The 22,347-nt window shown below is 33.9% G+C and overlaps 1 protein-coding gene across 1 annotated transcript in view; it reads right to left on the bottom strand.

The window, feature by feature from the left end:
- Window positions 1-12,915, bottom strand: part of LOC145692857 (uncharacterized) — a 58,579-nt gene extending 45,664 nt beyond the window's left edge. The window contains exon 1 of the mRNA XM_081768380.1: window positions 12,698-12,915. The gene's annotated coding sequence lies outside the window, so the exon portion shown is untranslated. The remainder of the gene's footprint in view (window positions 1-12,697) is intronic.
- Window positions 12,916-22,347: the final 9,432 nt, after the last annotated feature.

Below are 22,347 nucleotides of genomic sequence, written 5' to 3' on the forward strand. Positions count from 1 at the left end.
AGTAGAATTATTTATAATATGGATAGAAGATTTGGAACTGAACATGAACATGTCCACATTGATATTATTCTTGAAACACATTAAAACCATGCAAATAACAACTGAGGAAGAGTATTACATTGAAGTAGTGATTAATTACATAGAACAGCAAACAAATATCACAGTCATACAAGATGAAATTATAATAAAAATTCAAGAAATAATGGAAAATCCTCATCTGCCGGACAAAATAAAGGACCAAATCTTTGAGCTTGAAATTTTCATCATAAGTGAAGAGTTTATCGCTATACTGGAAGTCATAACCGTTGATATAACGCCCCCAATTGACAAGGCGACGCTTATAGAAATTTTACTGGAAATAATGAATCACCAGAACGTAAGCAAAACACTTAGAGTGACGATTCAGTTAGTTATTAACATTATTCGATATGACACCAAATGGATAACCATTCAACGAGAAGTTTTAACTCTGCTTGAAATATATAAAAATAAGCCTAATGTTCCACAACATATTATAACTGCTATCGAGATTGTGATTGACTTCATATCTTTACCAGATGTTGCAGTGTATATTGTGAATTTCAAGCTGTCAGAAGTGAAAGACCTCTTGATTTTCCTTAAATATCTTATTACGGAAAACATCAGTGATGATGTAAAAGTGCAAATCACCTACATAATTGAATATATAGAGGGACAATCGTACATAGAATATGCACAAACTTTAATTATTACTGAGATTAAAAAGATTCTCATAGATTATCCAGATCTTCCTGATGATATGAAAGATCGTATATTCGAGTTGGAAATTTTTGTACTGGATTATAATTTTACCCTTATATTAGCAGAACTTAATATAACAGAAGAAATTGAAATCATAAATCTTTTGCTTGAAATCTTGAAAGTAACATCTGTAGGGGATAGATATAAAGAAACAATTAACCTGGTGATCACAATTTTAAAATATAAAACTACATGGATAAAAATTGTTGATGAAGTTACTCTTCAGATTGAAATAATTCTGTCCAAACCAAATCTCGATGAAAGCATAAAGAAAAATCTCGAATTAATACTGGTTTTCATTAAAGGACCACATTTCGCATCCTACGTAGTTGATTTCCAAGTAACTGGAAAATTGATTAAACTCGAGTTGTTTCTAAAATATCTAAGGGACAAAAAATCTCTCCCTAAAGAGTATGAAGAGGCTATTACAATTATTATTGACTACTTAGAAACTGAGTCAAAAATTGTGTTAGTGCAAAATAGAATTGTTGCTGAAATTAAATTATTACTTACTAAAACTGACGTTCCCAATGACATAAGGGAAATCATATATAATGTGGAAATTTTTGTATCAGACCCTAACTTTATTACAATATTAGTTCTTCTTAACAATCAAATAAATATTGACGACATTGATGTAGTATTAATACTAGAAGAAATACGCAAACTACAAAACGTAACGGAAGAAATACAAGAAGGAATTTTGTGGATAATCACTATCTTACAACATGGTACCACTTGGATAAAACGGCGAGATGAATTAGTGATTCAAATACAAATTATAGCCGGAAGGGAAAATATTGATGAAAAAGTAAATGTTAGTATATCTAGAATAGTGGAGTTCTTCTTAGATCCAAATTTTGCTTTTATTCTTGTAGATATTTGGCAATCAAACACCATCGCTAATCTCCGCAAGATTTTGGAAATACTTATAAATGATTCACGTGCAGAAAATTATAAAGTCGACATTGAAGTGATCATTCACTACTTGGAACAACAAGATAAATACGAAGACGCACAGCAAAACATACTTGCTACAATAGTTCAAATAACAAAGGATCGAGATATTCCAGAGGAAATTCTTGCCATAGTTGCTGAGGTAGAAATGATTGTTCATCAACCTGACTTTATCATTATTCTGCAAAATATTACCATTGATGGAAAATCTGTCGAGGATATGTTATGGGAAATTTACATCAAAGGTCTCTTAGGTGACGATAATACTAATAAGCTAATAGTAGTAATAAACATAATAAAGTACGGTACTTATTGGATTAAGTTAAAGCAGATTATTCAAATACAAATAGATATGATAACTAGTAAACCAGACCTCAACGAAAATGAAAATCGTAGCATCTACATACTTATTGAGCTTATTTATAGCCAGGACTTCCCTCTTATAGTTAAGGATATTCCTTCAACAGAAAATAAAGTACTACTAGTGGATTTCTTAAAGATTATTCAATACAATGCTAATTTGAAGGAAGAGTATAAACAAGCAGTTATAATCATACTTGAATATTTCTCTAAACAATCCAGTCTTAAAGAAGCTCAGAATAGAATCGAAGTTGAAATTGGAACAATACTGATTAGAACAGAGTTGCCTGAAAACGTCAGGGAAGATGTATTGTCAGTGTATAGTTATGTTACGCAGTCCGACTTCCTTGCGCTACTAAAATTGGTTGAGTTTAAGGACAGAACTGTAGCGGATATACTATTCGATATAGTGAATCTGCCGGATGTTAACGAGAATGACAGGTGGAAAATATACTTAGTTATAAATATTCTACGTTACTCAACAAAGTGGGTTATAATTCGGGAACAAATTATAAACTCAATTCTAGTAATACAGGGTGAAAATATTACGGATGACATTTTCAAGAGTACTGAAGTTGTTATTGGTATTGTCAATAGCACCCAGTTCCCTCTTATTGCTTCAGAAATCCCATTAACAATTAATATAAAAGTAATTTTGACATATCTTAATCAGAGTACTTCTATTACCGACGAAGAAAAGTATTATATTAATATATTAATTGTCTACTTGAATTCAGTAGGGAAAACATCAAAGGTACAAGAGATCATTATACGTGCCATTCAACGTATTCAACTGAATCCAGATGTACCAGACAACTTGAAGAAAAATGTTTCACGAGCACTTGAAATTGTTTCAGAGACAAATTTCACTGTTATTATTAAGCAAATTCAATCAAACGAGCAAGATGATGCGATAACAATTTTGAAAGAAATTGTACTACTTCCCGGTTTAGACGAAGGTACCAGACTAGATTTGAAACTAGTACTTTATATTCTTCAGGACATTCAATGGATAAAAGTCAGAGAGCAACTTCTCGTAGAAATTAACTTTACATTAAGCAAGCCGCATCTTTACGAAAACGTTACACAAAGCATTTATTACATCATTGATATCCTTGAAGGACCAATATTTCCTGAAATATATGCAAACTACAGTACTACTGGAAATGAAACTGGTTCTCTCAAATACTTCTTGGACTATTTAATTACGGTTCCAGGACTAGATACCGAATTAATAAATATATTAATTAAGTACATGGAGTCCGAAGCATTTGCCTTAGCAATTCAAGAACAATTAATTATTTTGATCGAGGAGAAGTCGGTGCAACCAGATGTAACCAAAGCAATTAAAGATGCCTTTATTACACTATTACAATACGTACAAAGTCCTGGATTTCTCACTGTTATTCTAGAGTATAAAGAATCACCAACGGATAATATCCTCATTTTAATTTTCATTAAGAATCAAGCATCACTATCCGATGATGAACGAAGTGCAATTCAGCTTGTAATCAATTACCTTCTTTACGGAAGCAAGTGGATACAGTTCCAAGAGCGTGCTTTAACTGAACTCCGTAGTTTAAAGAACGTAATTGGCCTTCCCGAAAAGCTCCTAACCAGTATCACAATAGTAGAATTATTAATTACAGATGTTGACAGATTTCCGCCTCTGGTTGTGAACTTCACAACGAGCAACACAGAATTATTTTTGATAGAGCTATTAACATATCTCAGTGATACAAATGTAGACGAGGAAACTAAACAAAGTATCATCATTATTATAAAATATTTGAAATCAAGAGATCTTGTAGACGAACTGAGAGAAACAATTCGTCTACTACTAGAAGAACTGCGTGCAAGACCAAGTATCCCGCCTGAGATTAATAATGCAATTATAGTGCTACAAAGCATAATTTACTACGATAATTTCCCGTCTCTTGTAGTAGATTATTCAGAATCAACGACTGACGCTATAGCTATCTTACAATATTTAATTAACACTGAATTGAGTGATTCTGATAAAGAAAGTATTCAACTTGTGATTCTTTTCAAACTGTATGGTAGTGAATGGATAAACATCCGTGACAGTATTCTTGTACAACTTAAAGCACTTACAAATATTCCAGAAGTTGTAGAAACTAATGTAAGTGTAGTTATAGAGCTTGTTAAGAGCTCAAAATTCCCACCTCTTGTAGCAGACTACAGTTCCACTACTACAGAACTAAAGGCAGTATTGACCTATATAAAAGGCCAGAAGGACATAACTGATAATCAGAGAAATAGCATAAAGATAGTGATTGCTTATGTGAATGCAAAAATTCTTCAGACCGAGATACAGAGACAACTTAGCGTTCTACTTAGCTTTGTTACCAACATACCTGATGAAATAACTAATGCTATCAATAACATACACAGTCTAGTAATGGCTAACAGTTTCTTGTTAATTATTTCAAAATATACACAAGACAATACAAACTTATCAAATATATTAACTTTTCTAAGGGATCAACAAGAATTAACCAATGACAACAAACGTGATATTGATTGGATACTGATTTACATAAAATATAAAACTGATATTTGGGTCGATATTCGATCTGAAATGGTGACACAGCTTAACAACTTACTAAAAGAACCAAACTTAACCACCGAAGAGGAAAATAGTATCAAGGAAGTACTGACATTTGTGTTAAGTACTGAATTCCCTGGTATAATTGTACAATATCCAGAATGGTACGGCGACTTGAGGGCTGTTTTAATTTACCTCAAAGACAATACAAGTGTATCCATTAAGGATCATATTAAAATAGTGATTGAGTATCTAAATTTCATAACAATCAGAGATGAGGTTCTTCGTCAATTGAACATCCTGCAAGATAAAACTGATCTATTTGAAGAAGTCAAGATCAGTATTGAGAGGGTACGTACTTTAATTCTGAGTAACGTCTTCCGAACTGTCATTAAGTTATACGATTCCTCCAGTAACAACCTTGAAGACGTCTTGCGATTCCTTGTAAGTCAAACTGAAGTGTCTGATGACGATAAATTTAGCATACAATGGGTACTTGTATATTTGGATTATGGAAGTTCTTGGGTGCAGATTCGAACGGATGTTTTGGAGCAACTCGATAAATTAGCTCAAGATACTGATGTGCCAGATGATGTTAAGGAAAGTATTGTAATAGTGAAGAGCTTGGTTCTTACTGTAACGTTTCCACGTCTTGTTTCTACTTACAAAGGTAGCACAGATCTCCGATTAGTATTAATTTTCATTAAAGATAGTAAGTCTTTAAGTAACACGGATGAGGAGAATGTAACTGTTGTCATTAAATACTTAGAGTTTATTATCATTCGAGATGAAATTTTAGATCAACTGCAAGAATTAAGTACTAGATCTGACTTATTTGAAGAAGCCGTAAACAGCATACAAAGTGTTCGCACTTTTGTGCTAAGCGTGAAATTCCAAAGTATTATTTTTGGTTATGAATCACCAAGTAAAAAACTTCGAGATGTCTTGTTTTATCTGAAACTTGATTCTGGTGTGGATGATAATGTAAAAACGAGTATAGAGTGGATACTGGTTTATCTAGATTATGGGAATACATGGGTCACGGTTCGAACAGAAGTGTTAGATCAACTTCAGAAGTTAAGTCAAGATCCAAAGACACCCAACGACGTAATCGACAGTATTAGCAGAATAACAGTTCTAATTCAGAGTTACACCTTCCCAAGTCTCATTGTTGGTTACACTTTCCCAACCGACGTCTATCTTTACGATGTGTTCAGATATCTTGTAGATACCCAGAATGTAGGTGAAAATAACAAGAACGATCTCATAATTATTTTAAAATATATAAACTACATAAGGTTAAGAGATGCAATTCTTCTGCAACTTGACGAAATTAGGAACGCCAAAACATATGTGTTTGAAGAAGCACTTAATGGTACTGAGGATTTACAGATATTAGTAGAAGACCAAGGACGCTTCATACCGATTAGTTATGGATACAAGTCACAGAAGACAGAGCTAGTAGTTATTTTGGAATATTTAAAAGATAATGAAAACTTGAGTGAGAAAGAAAAACTTAGTGTTGAATGGGTACTCGTGTATATACGGTTCCATTCTGAGTGGACCGATAAGCGAGATAAGCTTATAGCCGGACTCGGAGCAGTACATAACAATAAAAAAGCAAATGAAACAGTCAAAGACGCTGTATTGTATGTTTTGGATTTTGTAAAAAGTCCACGTTTCCCTTATTTTATTTATTACTACAATGTTACCGCTGATGAGTTCAATATTATTAATGTCCTTATTTATCTGAGAGATCACCAAGATATGGACGCGAAAACAAAGCACAATATTATCATTATATTAGACTTCTTAAATTCGCTTAATGAACAGGAACAAGCCCAAATAAATAGAGCAAAGCTTTCAGTTAACATAACTAAAGTCTTTTCGTACTTACCACCTGCGACTTTCAACAAAGTAAATGAGTTCCTGATAGAAGTAAGTAAACACAAACAGATACAAGAAGGTTTCAATTTTACGAAATACAAAAAGAACAGGGTGTTCGCTCAACAATATTTGAAGTATGTAAATAACTACATACAAACGCATAGAGAAATTAAGTACTTAAATTCACCGAATAGATACCAACAATTGTATAATCAAATTATGCCGGTTATTCAAGAAACAATACCACTTACTCCTGTTGAACTAAATAAACTACAACTAGATTGACAACCTTGACAATTGTTGGAATAATGCATTAGTGTTTTCATAAGTGAAGTACAGTAAACGAGCAATTTAAAAAAAAAAGATTGGCTCGCCTCGTGAATAACCAGATACTTAAAGAAGATAGTCTTCTTTTAAAAGACTAAAGAAAGTGAATTTATTATAGATCATTCTACCACTTAACGAAAACAGAGCAACTCTAAATAAATTTTAAAAAGATGAAGAATGTAAACTTCTTTTTTCTTTTTTCTTTTTAAATTTTACACAAAATTGTCTTCGAAGAAAAAAAAACTGAATTTTCTCTTCTCTGAATTCTCCTTTTCGTCATTTAATGTAGTTATTCACAAAGGTTATGGAAACCAAGAAGAAAATTATTTTCATTTGTTTTCAATATAATAATTTAGTACTAAAGTAATTTTAATCAGTGATGTCAACCCGTGCGAAAAACCCCATTACGTGGGATTTTTTTTGACATTATTTATTCGGAATGTGATGAAGGGAATTTTCGTCGAAATTGACAACATGTATGGGATTTTTTCTATATGTGTAATCCAGCCACAAAATTCTCCAGGAAAGCAGACATAAAGAGTCATCAATAAACGTGTCTGTGTTCTTAACTTTTAAGCTTCTTCTTTGTCATCACCCAAATCTATGCTAGTGAGGAGTGACGCAATCATATGTGATTCTTAAAAACCAAGTACCAAGAAATGAAATTTGTGCTCTAGTATTTGAAGGAAGAATAAAACAAAACAATGAACGAATGAAAGAAAGAAAGTTAAATATGAAGTCAGAAACAGTTATTTCCAAACATTCCACATAAAATGTATGAAGAACAGAACCTTTTTAGTATCATTCGGCTCAGTATAAGATGATGATACAAGAAAGCCATGGAGTCACCACATTTCTGACAATATAACAATATATATTTGTAATAGTTATTCAGGAAATATTCTACATACTTAGAAGGTCGAAATTTATTGATAACTTACTCTAAAATTGAAAAAAAGTAACGGATGTCATACTTAAGTTTAAATTCTATATTATTATTATTATTATTATTATTATTATTATTATTATTATTATTATTATTATTATTATTATTATTATCAATAATAATAATAACAATAATAACACAATGTAAAAATTCAGATGCAAAATGAGATTTTTTGCATCTTGAGATGGGATTTTATAGCGTTTCAGGTTGGCATCACTGATTTTAATAAAACGTATTTTAATTGTTTCGTGATGTTAGAACTCAGTAAAAAAAAAAGAAAAAACTTTATTCTGTAATTATAAACGAAATAATTGTTGCAAATGTATGTTTACCTACTGTACATGTGTATAATAATCAGTACAAAAACATAGATACTATTAGTTCAAATATTTGAAATGTTATCGACGTAATAAGTATAGTATATACTTAAGCTTGTTTTTGAAAAACTACAACGGTCAACAATATTGAATATAAGCTACATGCTGTAAATATTTGTTGTGTAAGATTTCTGATTTGACCCATTATTACTGTAGTAGCAAATATGTTTTATCTTATGTACAAAAAATCGCATCTTGTCAAAATAAAAGATTTAATCAATTAATATAATCACAAATTGTGTATTTTTTTCATTCTTTTTAAAATTGTTAATCCTACTATTAATTAATAACAAAAATATTATATTTGCATAATCTTATTTCGCCATCTACATTTATTCCTTCTTTATGTGTTACCTCTAATAATAATAATAATAATAATAATAATAATAATAATAATAATAATAATAATAATAATAATAATAATAATAATAATAATAATAATAAAATAGTGTATACAAGGTGTTTTAAAACAACACCAATAACGTTTGGGAGGTGATTCCCGACACCAAGATAAGACAAAAAGTATAGACCAACCTGGGTGCACAAATGCTTCCTTTCGGAGTTACAGGCTGCCGAAAAATTTTAAAAAAAGAACTTTAAAGGTCCATAGCTCCAAAATTATGGGACCTACCGTAGTCGGGTCAAGACTTTACTTAGGAACTAATATATGCGCTATCCAAAAGTACATATTTCAGAATTCTAAGGTACTCAAGCAACAATTTTTATAGAGGGCGTTTGACTACGGGCATATAATTTGAAGTACTCACCAACTACCTCAACAAAAATTGTTGCGGACGTACCGCAAGATTCTGAAACTTGGATAGGACACATACTAGTTTCTAAGTGAAGTCTTGACCCGAGTACGGTATGTCCCATAGTTTCGGAGGTATGTTTTCGGCAGTTTATAACTCCGAAAGGAATCATTTGTGCAGTCAGGTTGGTCTATACTTCTCGTCTTATCTTGGTGTCAGAAATCACCTCCCAAACTTTGTTGGTGTGGTTTTAAAACACCCTATATATATATATATATATATATATATATATATATATATATATATATATTAGCTTTTCACATAGAAAAGAATACCTAAAGCCACTAAATTCAGTACACATACACAAATCTTTATACTCTGTACGAAACCCTAGTAGCTGTTTTCGACTCGTTGGAGTCGAGTCGAATTTAGGGGGTGAAGATGTATGTAGGTTTCTCGCAGTTTCTGATAACACCATTGATATGTGTAACTCTCATTACCTAATGGCTGTGCTCTCATTACCTAATGGCTAAAATTAATTATCATTAATGTTTGAATATCCAGAGTTACCCTCTCGTAGAAATTAGGACACTCGGAAAGAGTAATTTCATTCAAATATGAGAGGGAAAAAGGTGAAAGAAAGATGAAAGAAATTTTCGATATGAAAATCTTAATTTGCTTATCTCTTTCTGGAGAAAGTGGTCACCGCGTTACCGCGAGGATATCATTTCACCTTAAATTGTAGGTCCGCATGTCATATACGAGGGTCATTCAATATGTTTCAACTCTAACATATAAGGAGAAGATCAACATTTAAAATTGTTTGTTTAGATTTCTATATAACTTCCCCTGGCAGAGAAAAAGATTTTGTCTCTGACTGTAACGTGTATGATGCAAATGTTGTTTGTTTAGTTTCTGAAACAAGAAAAAAGACACTTGGGCCCATGCATGAAGAATAACGTAAATGAGTACGAAGCTGGAATCTGCACTGTTGAATTGCAGCTTTGGGAACAGTCGCTTGGTGCACAGGACACTGTTAGGTGACGTGTTCCGCACTTTACTAAAACGGTAGATAAATAGCAGTGCTTTCTACTTTTGTTTTCATACTTTAAAAAAAAATGATGCAATCGTTCCACTAACTTTCGTCATCCAACGATTGTTGCGCCACCTTTAGGCTTAGAATATAATGAATGCGCCTCGCAACCTTGGCGTTGAAAAGGGATTCTAAAATACAACACACACACTTACGTCATTGTTACATTGATTAATATCGTAATTCCATATACAGCATGTGACACAGTAGTAGAGCGCTCACCGCCTATGCAAGAAGTTTCTAATTCAATTGCAGGTCATATTTCTTTGTGGTAGACAAGACAACATCGTGTCCGTATTTTCTAGAGGTTCTCCCACATTTTGATTCCACCATCATAATTGTTCTTTTTCGTTGGTTGATTGATTAGAATTTTACGTCCTTTTTAAATATGAGGTTGTATGAGACTTCATCCTACAGCTTAACATGGGCACAGTAGGGCATAGTGGCTTAGTGGTACGTAGCTTATTTCAGGTGTGATGGGTCTTTCGTTCGATCCCAGGGCAAATATTTCATCCATTTTGGAATTTGTGTTAGATAATATTGTATTCCGTGGGTTTTGTTGAAAATCCCCCGTTTGCTTCACATCTCCATTCCTTCTATCCATTCATCATCATTATTCACTTTCGCTAACCATCTGTCTCATTACATACAGTACATAAAAGTGGTTCTACAATTTACACACTGAGCAGGGTTTTGAACGAAATGGTAGACTCTCACGTTGGGGGACCTGGCGACCCCCTAATTATCACAGGGTAATGATTGATACCGTATTGGAAAGCTTATGGAACACTGATTCCAGCGAGGTAACACTTGTACAATTCCCGCCCTCTTCGTAGAAGAAGAAACAAAACATCCTAAAAATACGAGCAAAAAATAATTTAGAAGGGACCTGGCAACCCTTACAGTCACTCTACGCTGACAAAATGAAGCTAATGTGTAGGCAATACACTTACTATACTAGTATAAGAAATAGTATCCATTTCTACAAGACAAAACAAGATAAAATATTCAGAACAAAATTCCTATAAAAAAAGGCCCTGTATATCATTTTCGAAGGGCTTTTACAGACCTTTAATTTGCCGACCCTGGTGATCTCCCTAATTACCACAGAAATCATTATTCATACATCGCTGGAAAACTTATAAAACATAGATTCCAACGAGGAAACATTTGTGCAGACCTATTCAGTGAAAAGGTATCTTATCTTATATGAAACCGTCCAGAAAATAAGTGTAAAAATAAGTTAAAAAATCTGAGACCCAAAAAATTGGCCAACTTAGTCCCTCTCTTACTAACCCATATAAGCGACAAGTACTTCTGCATGGTATTAGCCTTTAGTGAACTACTTCATTCCTTCACATACCAACTTTTGTTACTATATCTCCAAGAGAAGAATGATCCCTTAGAAAGAAACCTGAGGCAAAAAAGATAATAATAATAAAATAAAACTAAAAAGAATTGTCAATTCACAAAAGGGAATTGAAGGAGATTGGTTGTAGTAGCCTATGGTAGCTAATCAGCATTCAGGAATTGTTTCGCTGTTTCTTATATACATATAATCTGTCACTACCTGTCAATTCATAGTGTCTGATGAAGCCAAGTAGATAGTTGATGAAACTGTTACATGTTAATATTTTTTTTTTATATATAATAAACGTCAGTGAGTATATAGTTTAAATCTGATTCAAGTACGAAGTTTTTTGAGGGGAGGGCGGGGTGGAAGTTCGGACATGGTGGACAAGTCGTGTGAGTGAGTCAGTAATGCTCACTACTCAGTGGTGCCCACCCCCCTCATGTCCATGACGCACCCCCCCTCAATTGCCTATCCGTAGGTGTTCTTCCATGAAAAAAAAAAAAACTTTTCGATTAATTTTTACACCTTCTCAAACATGTTTATATAGGTTTTTACCCCCCCAAATATTTCAATGACGCAGTTTGCGTCATAGCCCCCCCTTGTGGGCACCCCTGCACTACTTAACCACGAACATTCATTTCTTTGTTCCATAATGTGACATTTCTTGATGAAGGCACCATGCCTTGAATATTTCAAGTATAATATTTCATGTTTATTCGTCTTCACATACTGAAAAAATATTACAATAAGACTTTTAGCATAGACCATACAAAATGATTTAATAAAATTCTGTTTGGGGTCAGCGGTATCTTTTATAATCTCAATGACAACAAGTTTTACAGGTTAGCTCTATTAAATGTTAATGATTTCTCATAAGGAAACATGTAGCGTATCTTTTCTGCAATTCTTACGTGTTAAAACTCTGATAAGCATTGTAGTTATCTCTCAGTGTAATGATTTGACAGGCAGAGACGCATGTAACAAGTGAAAAGCAAAATGAAAATACAGTATTTATTTAAGAAAAAAACAATCCTGTTACATACCTGAAGCTTTCTTCACTTCTCTACATAATCAACACCTTCATTTAAACATTTGTCGCATCTATTTTGCGAGTTTCAGAATTCCCGTGTTATACTCTTCTACCGGCAGTTCATTAAGCCACGTTGTCACTGCATTCTCCAGCACTTCCAAAACGTTTGTCACTCAGAAACTCTTTCAACTTAGAGAAAAAAGTGGAAAGCGCTAGAAGCAAGGTCCAGACTGTAGGGTGGGTATATGATCAAAAAATTTCTTACCCGAATTAATGCAGCAATTCATCCATGCAGTTTATTTTGACCACCCTTACAAGGGCAACTTCTTACAACCTCCAGTCACAGCTGTTAAGGAAGTCAGTTGACTCTGAAAGGAGAATGAGAAGAAGAAGTAAGCTGCACGGTGGAAATACCTTAGAGGACTTTTGTTTGAATACAGTATATAGAAGAGTATAAGATGGGAACTTTGAAGCTCGTGAACAGGTACAACAAATGATTACATGAAAGTGGTGATTATGGAGAGCTTATGAAATGGTTTTAAACACACTTCCTGAGCAGGCCTTCCAGGATGCCTTCGCAGATTGGAAATCCCGCTGGCAAAGATGTATCAGCTCAAAAGGATAATATTTTGAAGAACTGTAAATGGATGTTTTTCTTTTCATACTTATAGACTTGGTGACATTACTTTCCGAGCAGACCTTGAATATGTTTTAAAATTCTTACATATTCAATTTATCAACTCCGTAGCAAATTGCTATTTTATTCCACATTTACGTACTGCTATACTTAACGTCTTGTCTTAATATTGTCCAGAACTTTGAAAGGCTAATCAGTAAATCTCATATTTGATACATCTCCGAGCAGGATTTCTTAAAAAAAATAAAAAAAAAACTTTCCCGGGCTGGAAGATATTAAAATTAAAGTATAATGGGACTGCACTGGAACATTATGTGCTAAAGGACATGCCCTGCAAAAGAGTGATGCATTGTAAAAGAAAATCATATGTGAATTTACAAGAAAAACACGGTGGCAATCTGTTTGATAAGCCTCAATGTAAACCAATTTACACTTATAAAGTAAAATTTCTAAAGTACTGCCAAAATGTCTTGAGCCGTGGCAAAAATGCGAACTAAAACACCCTCGACACACCCGCGCGTTGAGCCAATAAGGGTTCAGCTGTTGCTAAGCGAGAGACCTTCAGCGAAAGGGAGTTGTATTCCTTCAGCCTATAGCAGCGCTCGGAACGGAAGACTAGGTGTCAAGTCAATGTGATACATTTATAATATGAAATGCTGTAAAAATACATTTTTATGAATAAAAATATAATATTTTCTTATAAATTTACTGTAAACATATAAAAACCGGCAAATTTTGTAATTTAATCTAAGGAAATGTATATGAACTTACAAAATGAAAGGTTAATGATTTTATATTGATATTTGATAATTTAAACTACAGAATTTTTTTTCCAGTGTATGTAGACTAATCGCAATTTAAGTTATCTTTGCTCCGGGAACTACATAATTGCGGACCGATCCTCCCTTTCGTTAAATCGACCATTCCATGCCAATTACAACAATTCATTCAAATGTTAACATCTGTTATCAAGCACATATTCTGGAATTTGTTCCAAAAGTTTTCAAGAGTCTCAAATTCAATATGAGGATAAATTTTATTTAATTTTTTTTAAATCACACATCGCTAAAATTAGACTAAATCTATACAAAAGTGGAGATTTTAGGGGAGTCTAGATTCCCAGAATCCATCGTCTGCGGACCTCCAAGACTGTTACTAATATCATATTGTAATGCGCCGCTATTATACCGTCGAATTACACAATTCTTGGATGATCTTAAAGTTAATATCTAAAAAAATAATAAAACTTTTTCGAATCGAAATTGAAAAACAAATTGATATAATCAAATATGGTGAAGAAGACATTTGTGATTTTGGTTGGCAATAGATATATTAGAAATATGTATCTATAAACGAGTAAAGCCTCGGATCCAATGTTGAAAGCTAAAACCAACTATGATTGTACAGAGGTTTTTCAGTCTACGTTTGGCCAATTTCGACTTACCTAAAAATTTAGAAGAATCCATGGCGCCAGGTCTTTAAGTGCTCAATGTGTTTCCCTTGGTTCCTAACAATAGCCCGACAGCGTAATTTCCACTGTAATAGGCTTCTCTGATAAACTGGGAGGGGAATCTTGTCCCATTCCCTTTACACAACTTTCCAATGTCCTTCCACAGTTGTCACACGCCGTTTTTCCAAAGCTCGCTTCAGCAATCCAAATCCACAATAGTCCATAGGACTTGCATCTGGAGATTTAACAGGTACCTCATTGAAAGGTATCACCTGTATACCACTTGCCCCCTCCATCTCCCTGTAGAATGCGAGGGACGATTGTTAGGTATGTGATATGAGGCCTTGTCAATGTGAATGCGCGCCAGATTGGCGTCATTTTCGTACATTCTTGGATTCTCATGCTCGTAGATCGGCCTCATGATCTGCTCCTGAAGTTACTTCGAATTTAATTTGCAGTTCTTCGCCACCCTACAAATCTTCAGTTTACCTCGGTAACAGTAGCCAGTAACGACCATGAACACTTTTGGGAAGGATACAGACACGGACCCACCTTCTGAAGTTCTTGGTGCCTTTTTCTCGGTGCATGATGGCCCTCGGTTTGCCGCAGTCGGAAAGGTAAATCCATGCTTCATCGAGCGTTACGACGTACATCCACCTTTGTTTTGCCAGATGCCGTTCGTACAGCTTTCGGGAGTTACACTTTCGTTCCTTTTGGTGGGCATCCGTGAGAAGATGGCCGCGAGCTTTCATGACTTTTTCCATCTTGAATTGATGGTATAACGTCCGGCTCACAGTCCCCAAAGACACGTCAAGACGATTAGCCATACACCTTTGTGTTGGCGGATTTTCTTGCAATGCCATTTTACAAAGTTTCCTCTGCATGGTGGAGGTGGCCTTGGTGAATTCCCGCTTTCTAGGCAACTTCGTTGGTGATCCAAATGGTGTAGCTTCATTGCCCTTGTACTTTTTAATAACATTTTTTATTCCACTTAAACTGATGTTGCAACCATCCTTCTTGCACTGTTTTCTAATGACAGAAACACTAAAGTGGGCATCATAAAGAGCCTCAACATTGCCTTCACAAAACCGGCTTAGTTTGGGCGGCATTTTGGTCACAGAGGGGAAACCCACACACTTGGAAACAAATTTAACACAACAACTTTAATGAAGAATTAGTTTAGCTTCTCATGATTATGGTCTTTAGGCTAAAGAAGACAGGTGATTAATGAAAGTGAAAGTAAAATTTTAGTGATCTTCTACCGGGAATTGAACCCGGAACTATGTACACCAAATATGCACTCGCTAACTACTAGATCAGCGGGAAGGGCTAGAATTAGATTAACAACCTCATACAAAACTTCCATATGTATGACGATGTTTTGTCAACACTGGAACTGTTCGAGTCATAGCGAGTCATATGTCTACTGCTTTCACGTCACGAAATTCGTAGCTAGTTTAATCATTACTTCCAAATACCAAATATAACATGATGTTGGTTTCAACTCCAATGGGAAGGAGTTGACAGCGGTCAGATACATTTTTTAAAAAACGGGATTCAATTCTCCGCGTGAGCTCATGCGGTTCAAATCCCATGTTAAGCTGTATATACAAGTCTATCATAGTCTCGCTAGTGAACGGGATCTAAACTCACATCAACTACAACTAAATACAGATATTCTAGAAAGGGTTCTACTTACCTTTTTCTACATAACGAAATTTTATTCATGTTGTAAAGTTTTCTCTGTCTATAGGAAATGAAATTAAATTTTTGAGTTTTACGTCCCACGAATATGCCGGCTAGGCTAAAAGAGACTGTGATGATGAGAAATGAATGAAATGGTGAAATGAAGAAAGTGGGAGGAAACGGGAGAACCCCGAGGAAACCCACGTCCACCACAAGGCTCACTTGGCGGGAACAGGGTTGTGGAACGCGGGACCCCAAGCACCAGAGGTGAACGCTCTACCACTGAGCCACCACGGCCCCTCTCTGTCTATAGGGTAGAGCAAAATACAGTAGACGGGAGATTGGACTTTTCCATTACTTTTTTTTTTTTATTATAAAAGTGTCTTCTTGAATACAATATGTTACAATAAGTATAGTTTTTTCGAATTATGTAGGTTAAATAATGAAAGGAACTCAATGACCAAGCATTTTAAGGTGTGTTGATTAGGTGACTCAATGACCATGCATTTTAAAGGAACAGTCGACTTAGAAATGAAATTTTTACAATTTTTTCCATTTGTAGAGCTGAAAATTCTAAAAGAAATGGTGTCTGTTTGATCGCGATACGTTCAGTTGTTAGCGAGTAACAGATGAAAAAAAGATTCTGTGATGACGTCATACGTGGTCAAGCAGTGAGAGCAAGCTTCCGCACACAGTGCCAAGAATTTCGTTGGTGAAAAGTGTGGTGGCACGTTCTAAAGTACAATTTCCTTTTTCATAACTGATTGCAAAGACTTAGAAATGTCATCTGCACGTAGAAAGGTGGGCTGCACAAAAGTTTTTATAATATTATAAATCGTAGTTTTCCTACAAAGCATGAGATCAGCGTTTCACAAACTGATGCAACTAATTTCTTACGGACGTAATTTATCTTATTTCTTTACAAAGGGAAATATTTAAAAGAAAAACAAATAAATTTGTAGTCGACAAGTAGTGAGTTTTAAAAGATTTATTGGATTTTAAGGGTTTGAAATATGCTGAATAACAATTACATTTTTTTTTTTTTTTTTTTTTTTTTTTTTTGGTCAGAATCATCATATGGTTGACACTTATTAAAAATATTTCTATCCAAGAACATTTGGAAAGTATAATAAATGGGCTGAATACCACCATTCTTTCTTTTCTCAGCGCTGCAAGTTTGGCACCGAAAAGCAACGGGCGAAGTTCCATAGGTACTTTTCCACAAATGATTAAATTAGATTACAAAAAGATTTTAGGAGTTTTTCCTTCGATTCCAGTATTTGACAAGAAAGAAGGTCTTTTAAGAATTGAAGGACGAAGCCCATCTAGACCTCCCGCGCTCTCTGACAGAAAGGATTAATTGAGCTTTGAACCTCCATAGTCGAAACTCTTTTGTAAGTGTATTGATTTTCAGGAAGATCCGGCGCAATGAAATTGCCAGGGTAGGCAGGATGTTTCTCCAACAGGTTATCCAACACACAGAGGTATCCAGAACCGCAACCATATCATCAGAAATTATAAAACTTACTGCTCCACGAATGTCACAATTGGCAAGTTTATTTTCTACAATCTTCAAATTGAAAAATAACTGGTTTGATCGAGATTTCTTCATCTTAGTTGAAGGCCAGGATTTAGGATTTAGATTTCTGGGCTCTCAGCATTTATGACCATTTAGCTCGTCACGTTGAGAGATGACGTCCCTTGGTGAGCACACTATCAGGGGAAAGGGAAGGAAGAAAATATTGGGAAAGAAGGAAGTGGCCTGAGACCTATAAGTTAAGTACCATCCCAGCATTTGTCTGGTGGGAAAGAGGAAAGCCCAGGAAAACCTCATTCAGAATGGCTGCCCTGAAAAAACTTTATACACCTTCTCTACCGAGTACCCCCGCCGGAACGTTGAAGGCCATGTTAAAGCATCATGATCCATATATTATATATGATATATGCTTATTCACAAATTAAATACATGCAATATTTTCAAACTTGAAGTATTCTGCATCCATATTTTTCAGAAACAATATTTTTCAGACTAAAGAAACAATATAACTAAAGAATTTTATTTTTTTATTTTATTTTATTATTATTATTATTATTATTATTATTATTATTATTATTATTATTATTATTATTATTATTATTATTATTATTATTATTATTTTAGATTTTCCATTCATCAGTTTTTCGGAATTATTTTACAAACAGATTTGTCAAATTCTTAAACACAAACAGTTTTCCTGAGTTGTATCACTCATGTTCCTACATGAAATTATTTTGTATTTAACATGCATTAGCATAGGTGAATCTCGAAGCAATTTTCAATATTTTACGTTTTGACATTAAAATATTTAATATTTTATGTAATTTTAAATATTTTTCTGTTTAATTCATACTATTTAAAATAACATTTCAAGTTACGTATTTCATTTGTATGAAAGCAATTCAAAGTTTGAAAGCCATATATGAAAGCAATATATATGAAAAAGAAAAAATAGTGACCGGATTATGAACATTTAAACTTTTGAGGAAAATATTACAATAATAATATAAATATATACCTTATCACGCTAGTAGCAAGAAAACTTTCGGCCAGTTGGCGCGTGCTTGGTTGTTGGCTTTCTACACTTGCACTTGAAACGCTTGCTTTCATACAATCTGCCTTTTGTGCACTTACAAGCAATGCTTTAGACCCTTCGCAAAGCATCATAGAATCATTGGCCGTTCAATGGTTATGACTTAACTTGATTTGTAGCACGCTTGCGTCAAGCTTGAATGGAACAATGCAAGGTTATCCCCATGTAACTTCGTTACTGGAATCCAGCTTGCGGCATGCTTGCACGTTTTCCAGTCAAGCTGGATGTAAGTTTGGCCGACTTGCAATTCAAGCTTACAGCAAGTGGTTTGCAAGTTGTCTTTGCTACTAGGGCAATATATCGGTACATACTCAGAGTAATATGAACATCTTTAAAGAAGCATCCAATAATGAATGTTAAAACTTCTCACATAATTCTCAATTTTGAAATAAAATAAATAAATAAATAAATAAAAGTGAATTTTATGTAGTAATATCACACTTTATCCCCATATGCCTCAAGTCAAGCGAATATTGGAACTGTCTACTTAATAGGAAATATCCCACGAAGGATACAATCTCAGAAGAGGATATAATCTTTAAATGGAACAAAATTGGTCCAAGAAGTTCTAACATGAATTTTAACATGAAGTTTAAAAAGTGTTTCAATATTAAAGAAAGTTAATAATACCTTTTGCATTTATAAACGCTCCGAAATCTTTAAATATTATAAACAAGAATTCTAGGAATGATTCAAAAAATGCATCAAAAGATTCCGATCTTGGCCAATAATTGGTTTTGGGATCAGGGGCCATAAAATTTTTGAACGGCCCCTAAATCAACTTTTCGTATCTTTTACGGAATAAGCACATTATACTGAGTTAGGTGATAGTTTGGGTTTGGCTACACTATATGTAGTTCTCCACATATAAGGCGTACAAGAAAATTTTTGATTGAGTGAAATATATTGGATTTTTTGGATCAGAGGCCACAAAATTTCTGAACGACTCCTAAATCGAGTTTTCGTATTTTTTACGGAATAAGCACATGATACTGAGTTAATTGATAGTTTTGGTTTGGATATACTATATGTTGTTCTCCAGATATAAAGCATACAAAAAAAAATTGCCTGAAATATATTGGATCCTTTGATCCAAAAAAAAAAAATTAATAAACAATTTTTGCGGAAATATTTTATCACACAGTGTATAAATTTGGGGAAAAAAATAAATAAAAGTATCTTTATGAATTAAATAACATTTTATCCCCATATTTCCCCCAAGTGAAGATGACACTAGAAGCGTCTGCTTACCAAAGAACTGGCAACAAAGCAGATAATATCATCTTTAAGTGGAATTTCAACAACTCAACAATGGACCAAGAGGTTCAAGCAGGGGTGGATCTAGGACGGACTTCTTAGGGGTGTGGTGTGTTGTAATACTGCTACATAGAGCTACTTTTAAGAGCTCCAAACTCTGGGATGTTTTTTATTTATGTATAAATAAGAAAATTTCCTCTTCTGGGAGGGATCGCCCCCCTGGATCTGGTTCTGGGTTAAAGATTTAAAAAAAAAAAAAAAAAAAGAGTTTCAATACTAAAGAAAGTTAATAATCCCTTTTCATTCATTAGTTTCTGAGAAATCTACACTTTATCAATAAATATGTATAGTCCGTCCTTCATACAACAATCCACAATGATATTTTAGTGAGTTTGCGTCATAGTTTATCTGATGACATATAATGCGAAAGTATTTACATTTTTTCCTTACATTTGCTCCAATTATCTTCTTGTTTCGTACTGAACTTCAGAATGATCAACTTTTTTAGAAACACTGTTGCCAGTGAACGTGATAAATTTTAAATAGATGAACAGTGTTGCAATATGTATGCTGTTTTTGGTGAAATTTTATCAATTTTCGAATTTTGAAAGTTACTTTCTTATCCACTCTCATAACTTTGACAGACTATTCCTGTTGAAGTTCCTGATTTATAACCCGAGTTTTGGTCTCAAATAATTTTGTCTGTGAGTGTATAAGGGGATTCAACTAACATTTATTTTTCATCATAATTTTTCTTCGTTCAATAAAGACTAAAAACTCCAGGAAGTTAAAAAGAATAATTTTTCCTTTTATACACTGCACAATCTTTCGTTTGGAAGTTTTGCAGGTGTTTGGCAGACCGACAGGCACCAGTTAATAGTGAAAAGGAAATGATAACGCATTCATAATGCAAAGAGTATACGTGAGAATGGCCAGCTATTCGATCACTTCCTTAGACTTGCCAAACGCGTTTTCTTTATGGTCTGTTTTGTTTCGTATATAAACGTATAGAAAATAAATAAATAAATTAAATTATGCCCAAGAACTATAATTACTTTATGAATATAATTACTTATTTTACAATACAGTTGGTTAGAAACGTTTATTTTGGTGCATGAGAATACACTATTCCAAGTTATCTCAGAAAAGAACTGAAAAGTAATGTTGTCAGTACTGTGTAAGTTTGTTTAGTGCCACTGTCCTATATTAACACATAGAAACACTTGTCCACATTCTAGTGACATTTCATGAATCTTAAAACAACCGGTTTTTTTTTTTTTTTTTCAGCGAAACCAAACAAAAGCTAAGAATATTTTTAGTTCTTAGTACAGTGCTTGCATGTACTCGACTTTCTGTCCCCTTAGAGTGCATAAGTGTTGAATATTAACGTATATTGAAGCAATATGTAATTCAATCATACAGTCGACAGCAAAAATATATATCTCAACCGACTGTTATGTCTCCATTAGGTTGGATCTAATACCTTTGTCTGAATAGAAGAAACTCAACTTACACCTAACATTTCAACCAGTACACGACAGATAGTAAGCCTGTGGAACACTGAATACAGGCTTTTCCTGTGAATTTAATGAACGAAGAAATTTCTCCATTTTGAGATTATTCTTTCTTGTTTGGAGCATGTTGTCCAATGAGTGCTGTGCAGCATTGATAACATAACTGGTTGTGTGCATAATATATTATTTCACTGCATTCTGTACTTGAGAAGAAAGAAGAAAACAGTGATCATGGTTAGAAAATAGTTGAAATTAACTGAAAATGTCACATCTGGAACAACTGAAAGAAATAAGTTTGTAAATCTTTGTCTTCGTTCATAGACCCAGGCCCATGTTTAAGTAAGTGCTCGAGCCAAACTTGAGGGTTCAGCAAAATTTTGGATTTTTTTGAAGATTCATAATAAAGTAATATTTAAAACTAGCAAGCGTGAGAAAATATGTTAATGTGTTTAATTCGCTCTAATTACAGTAGTTACTGATTAGCCAGCTTATCTGATTACTTTTAAAAAGTCATTTTCTCCCACCCTCACCCCAAGGAGCGAAGATTAACTTGAACATCATGAAAACTGATACCGCTAAACTCATCGACTGGAAAACTAGGAATTCAACACTAATATCTGTAGTTTTCAATTACTTTCGATTACTCGCTCCCCTCCTTGGGAACTGGAGTATGACCTTGAAGTTGCATTGGATTAAAAACTGTCACTATTCACCTCAGCGGCCCCAAAAAATTATCAGTTC

Source organism: Thermobia domestica, chromosome 8 (genome assembly GCF_964235325.1).
Source record: "Thermobia domestica chromosome 8, izTheDome1.hap1.1, whole genome shotgun sequence".
In the NCBI taxonomy this organism is placed as follows: Eukaryota; Metazoa; Arthropoda; class Insecta; order Zygentoma; family Lepismatidae; genus Thermobia; species Thermobia domestica.